Genomic DNA, 20,191 nt, shown 5'->3' with positions numbered 1-20,191 from the left:
ACAAAGATTATTGACGGTTTACCTTTTAATGAGCAGCTTGGATTGATTTTCATTTCCCTCCAGGGCTGCTTGCTTTGCCCTGTTTCCACCCATGATGTCATGATTAACAAAAACAACAACAAAATTAAGGCTTCATATCTGAATAATTGCAGAGAAATAAAGAGTAGCCATGGCTTTTAAGGGAAGCTGTGCCAAATCCTGCACTGAAGGTGCAGGAAAAGCCAGGGAGCTTCCAATCCATGGTTGGTGCCTCTCCCAGCAGAGGGGATGCACCTTCTACCAAACAACACCTCAATTCTTCAGCTTTTTGTTTTATATATTTTAAGTAACAGATCACTCTGCAGATCAACAGAAACACAAGAACTCCAAATAAAGAGAAAATGCCTTCAAATATATACATTATTGTTGAAAAAAGCCATGATTTCTCTTTTGTTTGCCAAGCCCCCACCCCTCAAAGCCAATGCTGAAGAAACCGCCTCTGGCTACATTCCCATAATTTTGTTCAAATCCTTAAGCCTCAAAAGAGAGCAGCTCTGCCACCACAAAACTATCATCCCAAAAGCTCTTAAGCTCTGACATCATCTATTCTGTTTGAGTCCTTCCATACAGACCTTGCCAGAAAATGGAAATCCCGTTTCCATGTGGGAGAATGGGAATTTGTTTTGTTGTTTTGTTTTGTTTTTTTTTTTAACCCATGCCCTTTCTCATCAGTATTTAAAAAAAAAAAAAAAAGGAGAGAGGGAGAGAAGGGAAAGGGTGTTTTTCCCAGGCTTTGCAGAACAAAAACCCTGTTTTCCAGGAACAGGATGGAGTGAAGCCTTCCAGGCAGGCAGATGGGAAGCCGGCGGCACAGAACTCCGCAAAGTGGAAACTTTCCATGGAAGGATCCTGTTTTCCAAGGGCAGGGCAGGCTTGTGCCTTCTGAGCCTGGTGGGGATGTGGCTCCAGCCCCCTGGGCAGGGCTGGACACCCTGCCTGTGCTCTGCAGGCAGCTTTTGGAGCCAGCTGGGTTGGAGCAAAGGGACACTCTGTGTGTGTGTGTGGCTACTCGGAGCCTGTGAGGGCTGGAAAATGGGAATACAAACCAGGAGTGAAGGAGCCTGCAGAGAGAGAGAGGTGTTGCTGATCTGGAGAGTTCCATGGGGTGGGCAATCAGAAATGTGGTGGGTAAGAGCCCTTGAAGAGTGGCACTTGTGTGGAGCTGGAGGATGTGGAGCCTTGTTCCTCAATGCACTTGGCCTGGTGCACCAGGGAGGCTGCTGGATAGAGGATGGAGAAGGAAAACTGCAGGTTAAACCACTTGAACTATCACTAAAATCCTCATCTCAAACTGTGTTGTGTTTTTCTTGTTAGATTTTTTTCCTTCTTTTTTTTTTTTCCCCTTCAGAGTAACTATGGGCTATTCTCAGCAGTGTAAAATTTCAATTCCTTAAAGCACATCCTTTACCTATCAAATTGGCAGGCTGGAGGAACAGTTATTCTGCTGCAACTTCAAATCACAGCTTCCAAAATTGATCTGGGCTTAGGTATGTCTTTGTGTGTCCACGCTTATTAGCTTCATCTTGTGATTAACTTAATGGGCTATGGAATTTTACTCTATGCAAATGCAACTGCAAAACCAATTATTGAAAAGTGAAAAATGAACTCTAGGAGCCAGTCATTAGGCTATTAGAATCCCCCAGTTCCTTTGGAAACTGTGTTTGGGTAATACGTGGTTTTAATACTGAATTTCAAGCTCAGAAAAAAGCTATTTGGCAATTACATTTTTTTTTTCAGGCGGTATGGAAACATTTTGACAGGCCTGCCTGCGTGGGCTACTAAGACCCACTGGGTTTTACGAGTTGGAAAATTAGTCATGGCTTCAGTGAAACGTTGTAGTCCACTTAGTACCCTATTTTCAGGGTCCTTAGATGTACAAGCATCCGTGAATTTAGTTTGGATGGCTGGTGAGTGTAATCCAAATTAGCTGGGCTGGATCCAGCAGCAAGATCCTCCCTGGCTCCATCCTTGCAGGAATGTCTTCCAGTCAAGGTGTTTTGTGTGGGTAGGTGGTGATGAAAACCTCCTCTAAACCTGATGAATTAATTTATGTGCACATGGATGGGTTGTGGCAGCGCTGGGGCAGCAAGTACATCCCTGCAGCTGTTAACTGGGAAATGATGCTGATGCCCCCAAAACAGCTGGATTTTTTTGACATATTTTCCTCCTCATCCCTCCCAAGTGGGTGATCAGCTTAGTGGCATTCACAAGCCAGCTTTGGTTAAAAGCCTCTTGAGAAGGAAGGTGCAGGTGGGGAAGGGTTTGTGGGGAGAGCTGACCTGGAGCTCACAGGGAGAACACAAATGCTGCATTTGGTGATCTGTGTGCTCAGAGCAGAGGTCACCTGTGCTTTAGAGGATAGAGCTTGGTGGAAAATAAAAAAAAGTGATGTAAACCCCTTGTGGAGGAAATGTGTCTCAGATGTGCTATGTGCTATCCCTCTAGATGATGGGCTAGAACTGGCATTTTATGTGCTGAGATTCATGTCTGGCCCCTTTATCCTTCTTCCCTTCCATTTCCAGCACAGGTTTGCCTGGTTTTCACCACCTGTAGTTTCAAGGCTCCCTCTACAAGAGGTTTTTTTGTTTGTGGTGTCTCAGAGCCAGCTGGCTCCCTGTAGGATGGAGGTACCTGTGACACACCCTGCTATTGTATTTGCAGGGACCCCCGTTGCAGGAAGGAATGATGCATCTGACTCCACGCTCTCAGAAGGCGAATTTATTACTTTATAATACTATATTATATTAAAAAACACTATACTAAAGAATACAGAAAGGATACTTACTGAATAAAAGATAATGATGAAAACTCATGACTCTCTCCAGAGTCTTGACACTTGGAGCTTGGCCCCAGTTGACCAAAGAGTCAAAACAACTCACACCAGGGACCAATGAAACAATCACCTGTGGATAAACAATCGCCAAACACATTCCAAAGGAGCAAAACAAAGGAGAAGCAAAGGAGATAATATTGTTTTCCTTTTTCTCTGAGGCTTCTCAGCTTCCCAGGAGAAAAATCCTGGGCAAAGGGATTTTTCCAGAGAATGTGAATGCCACACTCTGCACCTCGTGTTTGGGGTCAGCAGGGCCTGCACAGGTCCAGGGACCCCCAGAGAGAGTGGGGCCCAATTCTGGTCTTTGTTCAGCTCTCTTTGTGTGCTGTAAATCACCTTTGGGACAGGGTGGGAGCCCTTGTGTGAGACTGGGTCACCCCAGGAGGTGTGCAAACAAATCAGGGTCACATCTGACCTTTCATTTTCCATAGTGCCTGGACACAACTGGATGAGGTGAGAGGGTATCCAAAGGGTGCTGGCTGTAATTTAAACAATTGACATTTAGATGTGCAGTAATGAGTGGCTGTAAATGCATTGGGTGGGTGAATACAAGATACACATCCTTATTTGTCTTCCTTTTGGTTGTAAATTCCCCAGAAAAGAGTCTGGAAGTATGGATGAACAGGACAGAAGCTCTGAGCTGCTTGTGAAGCTCAGAGTGTCTTGTGTTGAACTGCTTTGACTTTATTCCATCAGGTAGCTTAAAACCATTTTAAATATCTTCTATGCAAATGAAGAAGGGAAAAAGAAGAATAATCACAGTACAGATAAAGCATGTATCAAGAATAAAAGGCACTGATAAGGAAGATTATGAAGCAAAGAGGAGGAATAAATATGAGGTGGAAAGCAGATGTGGAAACTGAAGGGGAGGTGAATAAAAGATAGATGGAAATATTAAGACATTTGTCAAATCCTTGAATGTAAAATGTCAGGGCTTCAAGAACTTGTAAAGGTTATTTACTAACTAAGGCCAGAGTGAAATAATGTGTAACTACACTGATGCAACACAGACATGTGCATGTTCTCTTTACAGTGTAGGACTGGTTTGATTGCTTAGTGCCTAAATAAAAAACAATAGTTCTTTGGCTCTTTGTTGCCAGGGAAATGGGAGATGTATGCCATAAGAAACAGATGTAAATTTCTGAGCTTTTAAAAGAAAGAAAGCAGGGTGGAGTGGGAGAAACCACACCAAAAATTACAGTCCTTAAGTATTGAAATCTATAATGGAAAACTTAAGAGATAGAATTATTATTATTATACTTGGGTTGAGGAAACTGTAGACTTGCATTGTTTTAGGTGTGGGTGTGGATAAATTTTCAGAGACCCTTAGGCAATAACATTTATAATCAGGCTCTAGAAAAAAAAAAAATCTGCTTTTAAATCTGACTTTGGAATGGGAGACTTAAAGAAAATCCCTGAGAGCCTCCATAAGATATAATGGTGGAAACTGGTTTGAGTTGGGATAATTGAATATCCATTCAGAATTACATAATCACATGAGTTCTTTTTAGGAATCTGTGTCAGTAGCTAGAAGAGAGTCAAAATGTGTTGGGAGTTTGATGAAGCATCTTTAGACCCAGTAGTAGCACTTAGAGTCTGATCTTCTGTGAGCAGCTGAGGAGGGCAGGTGTCTTTAACCTGTACTTCAGAGATTAGGATTTCCCTTGGAAGATGGAAGCAATTTAAAATTATTTGCATAGAGGCAACAGAAAATTGTAAAAGCTTCCTATGTTAATAACCTGGAAAGGGGAATTTGCGGCAGGATAAAAAATTGTATCTATATAGTGATCCAGAACTGGGAAACAAAGAGTTGGAGATGAGGAGGTAAGCAACTTACAGTGCTTTGGGATCCATCCCATAGATTAAGAGGACAGACAGATAAACAGCTGCACAATTTATGGTAAAGCAAGATAAGCCTATGGACAGACAAAGAATGAAAGGTAAAAGGATGCAGGGAAAATCCTCCATGGCTGTACAGTGAGGGGATGGAAAAGGAGCAGATGAGCAGGGGAGGTGGATGATGTTCCCTCCACCAGAAATGGTATCATCAGTGCATTACAGCAAACAGTAAATTAAAGCATGTGTAGCAGAGTGACATTTAAATCAGCTGAAATAATCTGACACCCAGCTAAGGACCAGGAGACCTCTGCAGTCACAGTTTGGCTTGTGTTGTTCTTGGCCACAGGCCCAGGCAGCGTGTGGCAGAGGGCAGCCACGTTGTTCTCCTGAGCTCTAGGAGCCCTTTCTGTGTCCTGCCCTCACACTGATGTGTGCTGTGGTGTTAGATATTCATTAAAATTAACCACTTTGTTGTAATGGCTTTGGTTACCCACACACAATTGCCATGGTCCTGCAAAGGGAGAGGGAATCAAGAAGAAATGCTATAATTACACTCCAGACTCTTAGAATGAGATTTCTGTACTGGCTGAATGTAAATTCATCCCCCAGATCGTTTCTCTCAGCTATTTATCCTCTGAGAATATATTAGCTGTTGCTGTTACTGTGTGGGGAGTGGGATGACTGTTTATAAAGCACTGTGCAGATAAATCAATACCATTTGCAAATCTGATGAACTCGGGTGTGCTGCAGGTTGCTGTGACCAGGCTGCTCCGTGGCTTCAGCACACCTCACCTGCCTCACAGCCTTCTCCCAGGTGCGCAAGTGAGGCTTTGTCCTCTCAGTGATATAGTATTTTTTTCTTTTCTCAGTATTATATTATTCCTTTTTGGTGAAGCAGCTGCCAAGTATGGCACAACTCCAAGCTGGAGCAGGGTGAATTCCCGTGCTCAGCTTCTCACCTCTGTCCCCTTCTGACAGATGACAAGGAGGCAGAGCCCTGGGCATGCCATGAAGGTGGCAGGGGATTGCCCTTTGCTAACAATCTGTGTGGCTTGTGGCTTCCTTGCCACGTGCCTCAGATCCTGAACACCCAGACTCTTTCCCAGGTGGGTGATGGGCAGCAGGTGCAATCTTCTGTGCATCCTGCCTGTCTTTCTTGCCAGCTCAGAGGCATCAGGTGCATCCTTCAGACAGACTGTCCTGCTTCCTGAGGTGCAGTTGTGCTTTTCCAGGTGCTGTGATACAGCTGCACAGTGAGTGGTGTTCACATCTTTGAACCAAGAGCAGCCCCGTTCAATTTTAAGCTCGTGGGCCAAATTATTAGGCATGTAAATCTGACTTCTGTAGGCAGAAATCCTCCTCGTTTCTGGGTGTCTGACACTGGATTATTGGGAGGAGGTTGCTGCATCCACACAGCTCAATTGGCCAGAGGCAGCGTGTGGGTCTGGTGTGACCCACCTTGGATGTGCTGCCTTCAGATCTCAGATCTGCTCCTTGTGGGATGTTTGGGTCTCTGGCTGTATTGCACTGAGGATCAAGAGCTCAGCAGCTCTTTCCTAAATCCCTCACAGTGTGCTGGAACACATCTAAAGTGACCCCAGAAGAATTTCTCTGTAGTTTCCCTTAGTCACACACTTTGAATTTAACAACAGCTCCTAATCTCACTGTGCTGGAGGTGTTCAGTGGGTCAGAGCAGCAGTGGCTGTGTGTGTTCTCCTGGATGCATTTGCTCTATCAGCAGGGAAGAAAAGTCTTTACTCACCAGAAGATCAATGATTAAATTCCAATTTGCAGAGTTTGGAGCTGATCCAGCCTAGAACTTCTCCGATATTTATGGTGTTCAGCTCCAGGATTTTCTAATTTAAGCTTTTCTGTGGTCTAAGGAAAGTTAAGTGTTGAAGCAAAATCTCACAATACTTACCTTGCCCTAAGAGGAACAATCCATGCAATAATATAAATAGTTTTGTAATCTATGCATGTTGAATAGTGGTATGACAATCTCTGAAGATGTCCCATTTAATTTGGAGTTAATTCCACCTTTATTGCTCCGTGGATGCACTTGAGGTACTCTGTGGTGTTTAATTTGGGTTCTTCTTAATGCCAGATGCAGAGAATTAGAGTAATTATAGAGTGTAACTCAGCTTTTAAAGGCTGTTTCCTTTTTTGAGAGCATAAAGAGTATATAAATTGTTTTAAATGTTTTAGTGGGTATTGATGGCCTGAAAGATTATCCAGCTGGAAATAGACTGCAAGATCTCTGTGTTTCTCTATGCAAAGATAACATCACCATTACTGAGTGCTTTCTTAAGGAAAAAAATAAAACAATCAACAAAAAAGCCCAAACCTTTCTGTGGGGTTGGAAATAACATGTGTGGTGCTCTTTGGGAAAAATGCCATCACCTTGATAGAATCATATTCATGCAGTCCCAGAAGTGGTTCAGGTTGGAAGGGACCGCTGGAGGTGATTGAGTCTGACTCCCTGCTCAAGCAGGGTCACAAGGCCACATCGCTCAGGATTGTGGCTTTCCATGTGCACCTGCAGAAGAACCTGTTCTTTCTCTTCTGAAAGCTGACATTTGTGCCCACAGCATCTTAATAAGTGTTGGTTTTCCTGCATTCTGCTGCTTGCTCTGGTATCTTACTCCACTTGCTCTTAGGTCCCTCCTGAGCAGCAGTGTCAGGAGCAAGGGTTTTGTTCTGTGTTAGTGCAGCACTAGGCACAAACAAGCAGGAAAATAAAGCTTTTGCTCTTGAATTAGCACATGAAAAACAAATAAAAAGGGGTGGGGGAAACCAAGATACCCAGGTCCATTGGGGTGAACTCTTCAGCCAGTCTTTAAGTCAGCTGCCATTTAGACCTGGAGGCATTGCCTTTAGTTTTCTTATATTCTTAAGATGTACTTAAAAGTTTCAAAAAGCAAAGTTTCAAAAGAAGAAGTTTCAAAAGCAAAATAATAAATGGTGGCAAAATACATAAATGATTGTGTTCTCTCCTTTTGGTGCAGTTGGGACTGTGGGGTTTTAGTCCAGAATAGAGGCAGTCAGCAGGGGTTTTGTTTTCCTTACAGCAGTTGAGTCAATCCTACAGTTGTCTGTGGTGCCTGTGTTTTTGGCAGGGAGTTTGGGGTGTGCAGAGCCTGTTTGCACCCAGTGGCCCCAGAGGGTGAGGAGCAGCTGCCATGGGGACCAGGGGAAATTCACTGCACCAAAGAGCTGGCTCATAAGAGCAGCCTGAGGTTTTCTACACATTTAATCAGCTCCTCTTGGTTTTAGGTGAAGAACTAAACCAAAAGGAATATGTGTACTCCTAAACCTAAATTGAATTTCCTGTGTGAATGTGAGCCTGACACTTGGGTATGATGTGTTTCATAATTCACCTGGGCAAAACCTGGTCCTGGAGCTGCCTCACACGATGCATGAGCTGTGATGAGATGCAGCATCTCCAAAAGGGGATTGCCAGGCACTGCCTGTAATGGGAATTGTGTCTGACAGCTTAATATTTCAGTTGCAACTGGCCATACTTACAGTAAAGACTATGTAATTATTTTTTTTTTTAGCCTGATTAGAGCCACAAACATATGGCACAGTTGCAGAAGAAATTATTTTGGGTAGTAATCCTTAAATATTTTTTTGGCAATCAAATGATTAGGCCTTTCCCAAGGGAAACAGAAATTCCCATTAAAGCACTTTGCTGGCAAGGCTTTGCTACTGCTCTGCCACCCAAAGACAAGCCCTACCTCCTCCCATCTTCTACTTGGCTGCATGTCTGGACAGTATATCCAGTGTTAGCAGTGCTTGCTTAGCTTGCTGTCACCTGGAGGAAAGTGCAGCAGTGTCTTTTTCTTTGCTACATGAAGGGCTAATGTGTTGACAGAATTACTTTGGGGTTGACTTATCTATTTTTTAAAAATTTATTTTATTTTACCTGCCTTGACAAATAATTGTGCCAATGTTTGTCATCAGTGACAAACTGATGGGTGGTGGATTTTTGGCATGCCAGTAAAGTTTTATAGATCTCTTTTGAAGAAACTGAGTAGCATGTGGATGTTTATGGATGCAGCTCCTGGACACTGGAGATTAACAGCAGTGTTGTGTTTTTCTGGTCACCCTTGTGCCCAAGGCTCTCTGCTATGTAATACACATTTTTTTCTGCAGAGATGGGCAGTTCCAGTGGGGCATCCCATGATGATTCTGTCTGTGTGTCCCCAAGGCAGGTGACACATGTGTCACTCCCTCTTTAGCACTGCCAAAAAGGGCGAGCACGTGCCTGTGGTTCTGGGTTCTGCATGGTGGCCACTCTTGCTCCCTCTCACAGGATAATTCCTGTGATGGGGACAGCACAGTTTGCTGCCCAGGCAGATTTGTGTCCTGGTGCTGCCTGAAGGGGCTGCTTTATTCCAAAGCATCAGGGATCTGATCTGAGGTGAAAGAGCCGAGTCCAGCGACCCCAGATATCCGTGTCGACATTTGCAGGGCTGTGAGTAAATTGCCTCAGCATTGCAGGAGCCTTTGTAGGGGGAAAACAAATCTAGGATGAGTGGTCCTCCAGCCAACCTTATTTTCCTTCCTTGCTGGCACAGAGCACATTCCCAGTGTTTCCAATGTAAAAGGCTTGCTTTGAAGGGGAGACCTCTGACCTTGCTCTGTAATGCACTGAGCCCTGGAAGCTGTGTTTTGCTGAAAGCTTTTGCTTTTGAAGAAGAAAAAGAGCAAACAAAGATGCCCTGTGGAGTAAAAGCTAAAAAAAAAAAAAAAAAAGGAGAAGAATTACCTGTCTTTAATGTTTGCTCTTAGAAGTTTTAGAGGAATTTAGGGTCCAAAATTGGGTGTTGAAGTGCTGGTCTGGGGAGAACTGATGCCTTACAGATGTGCGAGTGTTATATCCAGAAACACCTCCTGAGGCTGGTTCTCTGTTGTCCCATCCTGCAGCATTCCCAGCCCTGATCCCTGCTCTGAGCTCCTTATTTACATTTATTCCTTGGAAGTTGGAGGCAGTTTGACTTTTCATCCCCTGCCAAAGCCTGGCTGGAAGAGGCAGAGCTGGAGCCACTGCAGGAGCTGCTGTGATGGAGGGAATGAAGGCTTGAGGCCTCTTGGGGAGAGCAGGGAAATGAAGCCACATTTTTTTCACGTGGTGGGCACATGGTGAAAGCTCCAGGCTTTTCTCCTGAAGGTGCTCTGGTTGTGTCCTTAATCTGTAGTGCTAATGAGGGGAAGAGTACAAAGCACAGGCAGATTAGTTGATTGCATTCCCAGGAGTTAGAAGGCTGTGGAGACAAGCCAGGTATCAAAGTTGCTTTGATTTTTCTAACTCATGAAAATGACAGAAGGATTTGTCTTTGCTGATAATTGACCTCAAGCCTGGATCTCTTTCAGGCAAGGAAGGTGCCTTTTTTTCCTCTTCTTTGAGGATAAGGCAGCCATAGTCAAACCATTTGGTTCATGACAGGCAGAATGGAAGAGGGGGGAAATCAAGATGGGAAAGCTCCAACATGTGTTTGTCCATCTTTTAACTGCTGTTGTTTCATTTGGAAACCTCCAAATAAATGCACATTTTTATATTTTTAATCCATTCTGTGGAAAGACTAAATGATAAGTTAGATGTTGGCAATAAAAAAGTCATCTCTTCTTCTGAACTGATTTGTTTATCATGTGATGTGCTGGTACAGAAAATTTGTCAAAGAGCATATTGATTTCACACAATTGTATGCCAGGACTTATTTTGGAGGAGTTTGGGTTCCCCTCAGCTCCTGGGCTTGGCAGAAGGTGCATGCTACCCCACAGATGTGATGCAGTGCTTTGGGAAGCTGGATCCCAAATTTAGCCAGCTCTGTGACACTATTTCACACCTTGGTTTTTAGACAGGAGTTGGGATCAGCTCTCAGAGGCTGTTTTGGAGTAGTTTTCTCCCATGAGTTTAGCAATTTGCTAATCATGTCATTCCTTGGTTCTTGAGGGGGAAGGAGGATACCTTTATTGGGCAATGTAAAGTAAAACAGGCTCAGAAAAAACACATTTTGTAGGTGTTTAAATGGTGCCTTCCAGTATGGGGAATAGCAGGACTGCAGAGAATTCTTTGGCCTTTTCCTTGTGTTAAGTAGCTTGGTTGTTGTGTGGGGGAAAGGGACTTGAGATTGGACAAAGTGGGGGAAAAAGCCTTCCAAAGGGCTGCCCAAACCCTTGGATGCAGGAATGGCTGAGTGAGTGCTGCTGCTGATCTGCCAAAGGCAGAGGATGCTTCCTGTGGCAGCACCAAAATAATGAGCAGCATTTTCTGAAATGAAGATGTCCAAAGGCTCTACGTGCTTTGCTAGGAAAGTGCCTGTGAGCTAATTTAACTCAATTAATGTTGTCTTGCTCCTTCTCCTCTGCTACAAATTGGTGGCATTTAATTCTTCTTTAGGCTGTGGGAAACACTCACTGTCTGTGGGCAGGACAGATGGGGAGTCAGGACTGGAAACAGCAGGAGGAGCAGAAGCCCTTTGTCCTTGTCAGGACTGGCCTGTTCCTGAGGGTATCCACTCATCCATGGGAAATGAACCTTGATCTTGCCACTGGTCCCAAGAAAACACAAGCCTCTTGCAAACTAGGAACAAGACACACATTTTAAATAGGAATGATGATGGAAATTAGCAGCTCCAGCTACCTTAGGGGGTGGCATTCTCTGTCAGTGACTGTTGTCAGGTCCTGTGTCCTGCTGGGTGCAAAGCAGGAGAGATGCTCCAGTTCAAGTTTTATCACCTACACAATTTCAGGTGTGGCAGAGGAAGTGTTACTGCCTTCCCAAACTGGAATTTCTCCCAGAGTTAGTGAAGTTATTAAAAAAAAAAAAAAAACAAAAAAAAACCAAAAAATGTAACCTCTCAGCTGGGTCATGATGAAAGAGATGCTGATGGAAATGCTGTGGTTCCCTTGTAAACAGAACCTGTAAGGGTGGAAAGCACAGTGACTCACTGGCACTTGTCACCAGGGCCAGGAGCTGCTGCTTCCTTTGGGGTGTGGGTGACAAAGAGCACAAATAAATCAACAATCTTTCTGATGTGCTTCTAAATGTTTCCTGATTTTCTTCAATTTCTTGTTAAGGAAGTGAAGCTGCAGCTCAGCCCTGGGCAGGAGGCCACTGTGAGGCATCTCCTGTCTGCCCTTCTGACCCTCAGGGCATTTTGGTGGGCATAACTTAGTGGGGTGGGAAAGGATGGCAGGAGCAGCCTGGTTTAGATTATTAACATGTCTTGAACAAAAGGGGGGGAAAAAAAGAGACTCTTCCATCATTTACAGCTCCTGAAATATCACTAATTAGTGTCTGAGGAATACAGACTGCGTGGGAAGTTAGACATTCACCAGGCTGTTCATGTGGGAGCCGTCTGAGGAACAGCTCCTGCACGCCGGACATCTGCAGGATTGAAAAAAATAAAAGAGAAAGGAAAAGACACAGTTCATTAACCACCAACAACATCACCCGGGAAGCAACTGGGGGAGCTGATCACTGCCACTAACTCTCACTCTGTTTACCATCAATTAATATTTAGCCTCCCAAATTTGGAGCTCTTTTGTTGGCGTGCCTCGCAGAGCTGCCCAGAATCCGGGAGCTGTGGTTTGCATCAGAGAGCCCCAGGAGCTGTGGGCTTGCTGCTAAAGCCTTCAGGGGGCCACTCTATTAAAGAGATAATAGTGCAGATTTGAAAGCTTCAGCTGATTAATTAAATGCAAACACAAGATTGTACTCGCAGGCTCTTTCAAAGGACTCCGAGTCCTTTCCTTAAGTCGGTTCAACCTTGACCTGAGTCAGCGCTTGTATAAAAGATTAAAGGTGACCCACAAAGGGAGAAACTGGATTTGCATTGTTTTAAACTTGGGTTTCTGTGTTGTTGGAGGGGAGATTTTTTTCCCCACTGTGCACACGTGCCAGCTCTCTCCCTTAGGAATGTGTGGAAAATGGCATTTTGTGGCTCCTGATGATGTGGGGGGCTTGGGCAGTGCATCAGATGGGAGTGGGATGAGAGAAACTCAGCCTGGGCAGTGCAAGAGCCTGACACAACCTGTGGTTTTGATGATCCAGGGGGGCTGAACCATTAGGTCAGGTTTGCCATGATGTTGAGGGTGGAACACCTCAGAAAAATGGGAATAGCCCCAGCAGGGCTGGACCTGTCTGCTTGGGAAACACATTTCCATCCTATTCATTTGTGTAGAGTTTAATCTTGGAAAATGCTTCATTAAAACTACTTGAGTCTCTTCTGGGACCAGTCAGAGCAGTGTATTGCAAGAAATGTTAATATACTTGGGGCTTCTTCAGACAGAGTTTCAATTTGTTTTGTTTTACTGTTTAATTCTGGTTGTGCTCCTTCCTTGAAAGGGCCGAGCTCCACATTTTGCATTTGCTGAACAACGTGACAGCCTGTGAAGTGTGTGACAACTTGAGCTTGAGCAAAATGCAGTGGACATCCTAAATTACCGCTTCAGTTATATTTCTGAAGCCTTTTGAACAACTGAGATTTGATCCTTTCTAACTTGAGTTGAACCTTATGAATTGCAGATTACTATTATTTTTTGATCAGAACAGAAAAGGTTTTCATTTTCAGGCCTTGTACGTGTTATTTTAGCAGCTATTTCCTAATCTCTAGCTGTTGTAACCCCTTGGACTGTTTAATTGGGTGTTGCCAGGGAGTGCATGGAATTACTGCATTACCAATCACTCCACTATGTTACAAAGCTGAGTTCATCAGAGTGTCCAATTTTTTTCGTTGCTAAGTTTGTCCCTAAGGACTTCTCTTTAAATTTAACACTTGTCCTTGAGAGTGTGCATAGAACAGAAGCAGTAGAAAGGACCAGATGTAGTGCTATGGAGCTTCTTTGTTCTCCCCTTCGTGATAAAGCACAAAAATCCTACATAGTTTAACAAAACTCTGGTATCTGGTCCTAATTGCTGTAAGTAAAGCATGTGTGATCTAAATGTTAATCAGACTTCTGCATTTAATGAGGGAAAAAGCAGCTATTATATGAGAAATGTTCAGGAGCAGGAGCAGTTCGTGTTCCAATCAGGTGATTGTGTATTTGAATAGTATTTCCATTTAAATAGCTTTATCGCCCCGCTGATTCCTAAGCACTGAGTCAAAACAAAAACTAACAGCTAAATTGATATTATTACTAAGGAGGAATGAGTAATAGGCAGTAATTCCATACCTGCTGGGAATCCTCAGTGTGCTCATGGACTGTATAGGTGTGAGGGTCTGCACCAGCTCTGTGGAACTGTTGTATTTACAGAGGAGAATCTCAGGGATCTAATTCCACCATACTGAGTCCGTGTCACAATCCCGTTAAATTCTTCCTCTGCTTGTTTTCCCGTTGATGCCCATGAAATGCTTGGTAGTGCAGTGGGCTCCCTTCCCAGTTCCCAGGGTTTGGAGAAGCCAAGCCTTCCCAGCAGGCAGGTTGAAATCCACAGAGCTCCTGCAGGCCATGAGCTTGTTTCTCCAAATCCCCTTCACAGCCAGAGCCTTTCCCGGGACATCAGCAGGGCTCCATTGCTCTGGTCACCCATATTTCCTAATGCTCCTGAAAGGATTATTTCATAATCTTATCCTGTGGATGCAACAGCTGTAAGCCCAGATAAATGGCATTCCTCTAGGGAAAGCGAGTTGGGACTCGTTTTAAGTGCATCCCAGTGGAATTGCATCATCTGTGATGTTAAATGGCATTTGGCTGGCTGGGATTGTGGTGGATTCAATGGAAGTGCCACCTTAGGATCCTAAGTGTTCTCTCTCTGTTTGTATAAAACAGGCTGGTGGAGGCTGAGTCTGAAACCAAGCCACAAGCCTGTGTGTATTTACAGGGTCACTGCCCTTCAAATAATGGCCTTTGGGAGAGTGCCATGAGAAGCACATTTTATTTTAGATCTGGCAATTCCTTTCCAGAACATGCAGCTGCCAGTCAACGTTTGATACAGATCCAATTAGACCTTAGGAATGTTCAGGACCTCTGGTTCTTTCAGGCTCTGCTTTGCAGCTCCCAGATGGTAAAAGCCAGCTGAGGTTATACCATGATCAGCATCCAGTCCTGCCTCCTGCACAGCCTGGGCCAGAGGATGTCACTCAGCAGCCTTTTCAGCAGGCTCAGTGCTCTGTGCTTGAACCAGAGCACTTCTTGCAGAAATACACCCAGGCTTCTGTGAAATGATGGGGAATCCAGCTGGTCCTGCCTATCAAAAATAAAAATCAGGGCTAAAACTTGCTTTTTATCCCAGATGGGAGCTCCTACTGTGACATTGGGTCTAGTGGGTGGTGTCCCTGCCCACATAGGTGGGTTGGAACTAGATTTCTATAAGTTCCTTCCAATCCAAACCATTCTGTGATCTGATCAGAAGATGTGATAGTGAAAGGGATCCACATCAGTGAGATTCAGAGCAGGTGAACTTTGATCCCTGTGCAGAGATTGGTCCTCACTTGCTTCTAGCTGCTGAGGTATTTCACAGGATCTCTCATCACAGCTGCTTAAGAATCTGCTCACATTTTTGTACTTCTACTTGTTAATTCTTTTTCTTTCCCAGCTCCCTCTGGGCCTGCTAAGCAGAGAACTCCTGTTTGTGTGATACTTTCTGTTCTTGATGTTTCTGCTCCAACCACCCTCTGCTTTCACAGAACCGTGTTCTTAAAAGTTCAGCCCCCCTGTGCATACTTACAAAGTAGTTGAACACTTACACCATGTTTTAGGTAGTTAATTAATAGTTGCTAAAGAGTAGGTATTTCTTCTTCAGGCTATTTCAGCTCTTCAGCAGAAGGGTAACTTGCTTTTTAAAAAACTTTTCTTGTTCTCTGGTCAAAAATCATAGAAACTCTAAAGAAAAAGCATCTGTAGAATCCCAGTTGCAGGTGATGCTCTAAGAGGATGAGTCATTTGCATGGGGAAAACGTCTCCAAAGACATTAAATCCTGATTCAGTGTTTTCAACCAGTTTCTCCTACTTTCTAGTGTGTGTAGAGCTATAGTAATTGTATGGCAAATAACAAACTTCATATGAAGGTTGGTTACTTAAGAAAAAAAATTGTGTTTGAAAATGTGGTTAAAGATGTCAAAGATGAAGAGAGCACAGCCAGGAATCAATCATAAATGCAGATATCAGTTCAATGAGAAATAAGTACAGTGATAGGCAACTATCTATAGTGTTTGGCTATTTTTCCAACTGGATATTAGAATTTCACTTTGGGCTTGGTAGAGAGAAACATTTGGTTTAAATGTTACAACTTAACACCTGAAAATCAATTCTTATACACAACCTCTTTTAAAATGCTAAATGGGAAATATTTTCCTGACATCTATGAGAACCACACTTTCAGCAGTAAAGATTGGAAATGTTTACTAGGAATTAAATCAATGGTGAAGTTTAGAGAACAGATCTGTTTGCAGGTTTGAGATCTGGGATGGATGCTTTGTTATTCTTCTGTTACTAATGATTGCACCACGAAAGAAACAAATCGATCTGGGGGCCATACTGGGGAAGTGGAATGAAATGACAGAATGGTTGGCAAAAAACAAACTTCACAGTACAAGAACCTGCAAAGATCCTTTGCACAAGAAGCAAAGAGCAAAGAAAGTGTTTGCATGATGACACTGCAGAATTCCCCAGCTGGGGGCTTTCTGCAGCCCTAGCTCAGCTCATCCTTGGGAGCACTTGAAGGTTCCCCTCCAGTGTCAGGCTTAGCAAAAAAACTCCCAGACTGATTCAATAGTGCTGAATTGCATTTAGCTTTATGTTGAAGTGACAATTTTTGCATAGTTTTAATGAGCAGCAGCCCTGGGCCAGAAAACTTCAGGCTGGGATGCTTCTTGCTTGCTGCCCTAGTTTGTTTTCATGCCTCTCACCTGAGAGCACCGTCCTGGAGCGCATTAAACAGCAGGACTGGCATCCATCATGTGGAGTTTATCCTGTCATCTCTCCCCAGGAAGAAAAGTGTGAGCAATGGGGTGTTTTATTTTAATAGCATTGTTGTTTGGTTGATGGTGTTGTCGTGGAAGTCTCTCCTGAGGCAGAGCGAGTTGTTTTTTGGTTTTTAACACTTTGGTTGCTGTGTCCTGACGTTGAGGCAGGGAGAATCAAGGCTTGGATGCTGCATCTGGAGTGGGTGTGTGTGAATTTCCTCCTAAGTTTTGCAGTTAATCCCACAGCCTTATGCTTGCCTTGGAGAATGTCTGCCTTCTGCTTGGGTGAGCTTTGGCTCGTGGTGCAGCGAGCTCCTGGAGGATGGCCCGTGGCACGTGCAGTCTGCACAGTCATCCTGGAGAGCTCACAGAAAGGCTTCTCCCAGGGAGACACTGAGTCACAGGTGGATTTTGGTGTCACCCTGTTCTTCTGAGTCCTTCTAAGCCTTCTTCTGATGTTTACATTCTTGTAACGAACTTTCTCACACGTTTTTCTCTAAACAATTATTGTTTTGCATTCTTTTCTGGAGGAGGAGAAATTTGATGGACTGTTGGTTTGTCAGAGTCATTGGAGAGGTGGCACTGTCATCCTCCAATCCACTGTCACTTTTGGAAATCTGTGAATGTTGGAGTCAGAATTAAACTCGCTCTCTTTTTTACCTTGGAGATTCCAGTGTCCACATCTTTCTATTTCATGTCCTAGAGTGACATTTGGTAGGCAGCCACCAGCCCAGCATTTTGCCTTCATCGCAGACTTCAGGGCAGTCTCTTAAATACCCTGGGCCAAGCTCCTGGCCTGCTGTGATAGGCAGGGACAAAGCTGTCAAAAGATGACAAAACCATTAGTATCTTTGGCCGGGTCATCATCTCACATTAGTGTCCTAAAAGAGCAGCTGGAGGGAAGCTTTTCCCACAGAAATGTGAGAGCCCATGGCCACGAGAGACCAAGTTCCTGACATTTTGTGTCAGGAACAGCCACTGACCCCTGGGTGTGGGAATAGCTGATTTTTTTCTCTGTGATGGTCTATTCTCCAGAGCTTGTTCTAGATCCAGCTACATCATCTCCATACCTCTGTTTATCTATCTAAAAACTGATTTTTATGTACGTATATACCACTGTTAGATCTTTCACTGTGTACATCGTTCTGTGCTGTGGAGCCATGGTCAAAGGGAACAGCATCACAAAAAGTTTAAAGTACTGTGGGGCTAAAAGGAAACTACTGGAGAGATATGCAGACGCAGAAAGTGGAAAGGGCAGAGGACAGAAAGAAATGAAAGGTGGAGAAGAATCTAAGCACATCCTTTTTGGTTCATAGAAAGGCTGCCAGTGGTGAAATGCCTTGGGAATACTTAATTTCAAAGTTTACATTGCTCATCCAGAAAAATGAATGTATCTGGGTTTTATAGGATTAAGCAGTAAAGTTCATTGCTGCTCAATATGAAGTGGAGAGGAGGATTTCACGTGGGGGGAAAAGAAAAGAACATTAAATGTGAATTATTGAGCAAAAATCCCAGTTAGTTGGCATGATACTTGATCAGGAAGTGACTAGACACTTTCCTCTTATTAGTAAAATCACTCCATAAAGGTAAAATAAAAAGAACAAACTTTGAGATGTGAAAACAAGAGAAATAAGTTGTAAAAAATGTTTTCTTGCTGTTTCTAGACTGCTTGAAGATGATGAACACAGTAATAACACCAAGATTATTATTGGGCACAAAGTGAACTCTCACTCAGGCACAAAAGCTCCAGCCAACCCAAACGACTGGGTCAGTAGAAATTAAATCAGCAGCGAGCCCCAGATAATATCTGATGTGGGTTTGTGTCAGGATGGATGGTTTCTTTCTCGTTTCCTCGTTATGACTGATTGCAGTCACTGCAGAAATCAATAGTCTGGCCATGGCTGGGCACTGAAATGGGGGAGGCAGAAGCACAAGAGCTTTCTTGGAGGCTTCCCAAATCCCAGCCCCAGCCTTCCCAGGTGCACAGGGTCTTCTGCAGGACTGAATAGAGAATCTGTAAAGTTCTCAGTGTTGCCTGCTCAGGCAGCAGTTTATTTCTTTGTATTCTCATGTCAGAATCCCAAAAGCTTCATCACAGCACTGGAGTTCATCCCTGGGCTTGGTTTGAAGTGTGTGCAAATCCAGCTGGGTGGAGGGAAGAGCTCCTCGGACAATCTTCAGCCCCAAGCTTCCTGCAAAGTTCCTCCTGATGCTGTAGTGAACAAAGAAACAGATATTACAACTGCTGGGGAAAAAAGGCAACTAAAAGCCTTGAATCTGTTCTTCCCAGAGCAGTAACTGAAATAAAATAAATTTTTTGCTGTGTTTTTTAGTAAACTTTTAAAATATGAATTTGGATATTTTAAAAGGCTATGTCAATAACTACATACTTGGTTTTATTTTATTATTTCATTGATCTCTACCTGGAGTTTGATCTGGTGTTTGTGAACAGCAGCAAAAATGTAATATTCATTTAATATTACTAAGTAAAACCCAGTCTAAATCAGGTGACTTATTGCATATTCCTTGATCAGTAGCATATCATTTAATGGATTTTTAAATCTGGTTTTAGTTAAGAATTTGTGGATCTGGATATCCCTGAGTTTTATTGGCAGGGCTCACTCATACAGGGATCTTCCCCACCTGTTGCCCAGGTTTGTCTCCCAAGTCCTTGGAGAATTTTGGGCCGTGTTTCCAACTTCTCCACACTTCAGTATTCAACAGCTTTTGGGGTGTGCTGGGTGTGCCTTAGGCTGAGGATCAGCAGAAGCTTAATTTGTTCCAAATGATTTTCCACTCTTTTTCCTATTGTTTATTATTTATTCTGCTATAATTTATTCACAAGATTAAGTGGTAAACAACATCACAACTACTTCTAGCTGCACAGTCCAGTGAGCAAAATGATGCCAGCTTTAAATGCTGAGCAGTGCTGATTAGAGCTATTACACAAATATTCATTTGTTTGCTTTACCTTTACCACTTTGCTCACATACTTCACAAATTAGGGTATTATCCTTTCTTTTTCCCCCCCTTTACTGTTTTTACCATCAAATGAAGGTAATTTACCATTTTTCCGTTTGAATTGAAAAGTTAATTGAACTTAATGGCTCCAGAAAAATCAATAATTTCCTACTGTTATTGATATAATGAAGCACATGTACGAGATCACCCAGTAAAGACACAAACTGCTTAAATGAAGAATTCAGCTCCACCTTGAACTATTTAAATTCTCTGTGTGGACACTTAAGGGAAGATCCTTGTGTGTGGGGAAGCAACTGTAACTTCAGCACATTGAAGTTTTCATGGAATCATTTAGTTTAGGAGATTCCAATCACAACCCAGCACTGTCACATTCTCCACTAAACCGTGTCCCCGAGTGCCACTTCCACATTTTTTAACACTTCCAGAGATGGTGACTCCACTGCTCCCCTGGGCAGCCTGTTCCAATGCCTGACCACCTTTTCAGTGAATAATTTTCCCCTAATATCCGATATAAACCTCCCCTGGTGAGAGTTGAGGCTGTTTCCTCTCATCCTGTCACTTTTACCTGGGAGAAGAGACAAACCCC

The 20,191-nt window shown here is 43.5% G+C and overlaps 1 protein-coding gene and 1 long non-coding RNA gene across 19 annotated transcripts in view; one reads left to right on the top strand and one right to left on the bottom strand.

Moving 5' to 3' along the window:
* The window catches only part of DAB1 (DAB adaptor protein 1), a 406,138-nt gene that overhangs the window by 159,759 nt on the left and 226,188 nt on the right, over window positions 1-20,191 (top strand). The window lies entirely within an intron of this gene.
* LOC135305416 (uncharacterized) lies at window positions 9,083-13,970 on the bottom strand. The gene is made up of 3 exons (XR_010366603.1): window positions 13,892-13,970; window positions 9,576-9,914; window positions 9,083-9,449 (listed from the first exon to the last, which is right to left on the bottom strand). It is a non-coding gene; the product is annotated as an uncharacterized LOC135305416 (long non-coding RNA).

Source organism: Passer domesticus, chromosome 7 (assembly GCF_036417665.1).
Source record: "Passer domesticus isolate bPasDom1 chromosome 7, bPasDom1.hap1, whole genome shotgun sequence".
In the NCBI taxonomy this organism is placed as follows: Eukaryota; Metazoa; Chordata; class Aves; order Passeriformes; family Passeridae; genus Passer; species Passer domesticus.
Note: the sequence above shows the minus strand (reverse complement) of the source record. Positions and strands in the feature narration are given on the sequence as shown.